We start from the raw sequence: 2,489 nt of genomic DNA on the forward strand, positions 1-2,489 counted from the left end.
ATCGCGAATCGCTTAAAATGATATATCGAAACGATAAAATGAAAAAATCGATTTTTCACTGACATTGAATTGTTCATTTTCGCTTCCCAGTTTCATAGAACTAGAATTAACCCCCAGGTTAGGTTGGGTTAGGTTAACGCCGCTGGCCGATTACGAAATTTCGAATGCGGCTACGTTCGATACCTGAGAGCTCAGTGTTTGTTCAGAAGTGCGAGCCAAAATGCTTCCATCTTAGCCTCGCGAAGGTTGAAGAGTTTAAAAGAAAGTGCGGAGATTATTCCACTTCATCTTCCTCTTTACAACTGATGCAAAAGGATCAGTTGAAATTCCAAGTCTTACCGCATGAATACCAATCGCACAATGGCCTGTCAAAACCCCTCATCACTAGCCCTTGAGAGGTAACGTGTTTTTCGACACTTTTAAGGGGTAACTCCTGTCTTGCGCTACAAAAAGCATTTTAAAGGCACCCGGTCTCTCTTAGCGTAATAGCAGTTCGTGCTGCGACAATTCTGTCTGCAATATCCGCAGGCGCCGTGTTCAACATACGTTAAGCGCGTAGGTATGGTTCTTAATGCTCCGATAATTCCTGTTTTACAAGTGTAGCCTTCTCTAGTGAGTTCCACGAGCCACAAGGGCTCCTTGAAGCAAGAAAGGCTTAAATCTGATTTCCTAGAGCTAATGAATTATTTGAGCGAGAGACCTTATCTTTTACCGAAAGGTCCCCTACAGCAGTACAAGGCAACCGACACCTTTCTAACCCTTTCCTCAATGTTAGACTTCCACGACAGTCGCCGTTGANAAGAAAGTGCGGAGATTATTCCACTTCATCTTCCTCTTTACAACTGATGCAAAAGGATCAGTTGAAATTCCAAGTCTTACCGCATGAATACCAATCGCACAATGGCCTGTCAAAACCCCTCATCACTAGCCCTTGAGAGGTAACGTGTTTTTCGACACTTTTAAGGGGTAACTCCTGTCTTGCGCTACAAAAAGCATTTTAAAGGCACCCGGTCTCTCTTAGCGTAATAGCAGTTCGTGCTGCGACAATTCTGTCTGCAATATCCGCAGGCGCCGTGTTCAACATACGTTAAGCGCGTAGGTATGGTTCTTAATGCTCCGATAATTCCTGTTTTACAAGTGTAGCCTTCTCTAGTGAGTTCCACGAGCCACAAGGGCTCCTTGAAGCAAGAAAGGCTTAAATCTGATTTCCTAGAGCTAATGAATTATTTGAGCGAGAGACCTTATCTTTTACCGAAAGGTCCCCTACAGCAGTACAAGGCAACCGACACCTTTCTAACCCTTTCCTCAATGTTAGACTTCCACGACAGTCGCCGTTGATCACCCACCTAGTTACATGTTTTAGGTACCCCTGAACCATATCAAAAAGGGTGTATAGAAATCGTCCCTTAACCATCCCCCCATCAACCTTTAATCATTTACATAGGCGATCACCCGACAGCCCACTTTTTCCAGTTCCTCTAGAAGGTCGTTTACAACCTCAATCCAGAGCAGGGGAGAAAGAACACCACCTTGTGGAGTGCTCCTATTGACTCTGCGCTGAGGGAATGCCATCTCCCACTCCGACGCGACAGTTCTGTCACGAGGTAAGCTGGTTGGTTTCAACCCCTGCATTATGAATATACTTGACTATTGCCTCTGGAGTGACATTGTTGAAGCCCCCTCGATATCGACGAAGGCCCCTACTGTATAATCTTTATGCGTGAAGGCTTTCTCTGACCACTTTACCAATGTGTGCAGGGTGATATTCACGGACCTTTTCTTGCAATAAGCAAGGTCTTAAGGTCTTGAAAGACAGTCACAAGGAGCCGCGTATCTTATGTACAGGTCTATCAATCTCTCTAGCATTTTTAGCGAAAACTAAGAGAGACTGATAGGCCTAAGATCCCTAAGGGAAATGTGAGAACCTTCTCCGGCCTTCGGAATGAACGCAACACTGATTACCCTCCAAGCCTTGGATATGTAAACGGTCCTCACGCAGTTCGCGTAAATAGGATCCAACCAATTACATGACACTTTCAGAACCCTTTGCAGCTCCGCCGGTATGATGCCATCGGTCTCCGGCGACTTTAATGGTTTCAACGAATTTATCGCCCTGGCAATGTGACGATCGTCCAGAAGATTCCGAAAGAAGTACGGTTGGTCACATTACACATGGTGTAATAACAACAAGGTGTTGTCAGTAACTTAACCTCACTTTTTCGGCAGGTCTATTCCGGTCACGCATTTTAAAGTAGTAGAAAAAGTATTAATTATTTACTACTTTTAGTCATATTTCAAATTAAATGTAGAAAAATGTTTAATTACAGGCTTATAAGCCTGAATATATGTTTGTATCGTCAGCTCCACACAGGTTGAACATATATTGTAACTTATAAAAAAGTACAGGCCGTAAAATAAGACAATTTCCTTTAAACTGTAAATGATTTTTTAAACAGATTAATAATAATAATAATAATAATAATAATAAT

Source organism: Rhagoletis zephyria, unplaced genomic scaffold, assembly GCF_001687245.7.
Source record: "Rhagoletis zephyria isolate East Lansing unplaced genomic scaffold, Rhagoletis_zephyria_1.1 Rzeph_scaffold_00576, whole genome shotgun sequence".
Classification (NCBI taxonomy): Eukaryota; Metazoa; Arthropoda; class Insecta; order Diptera; family Tephritidae; genus Rhagoletis; species Rhagoletis zephyria.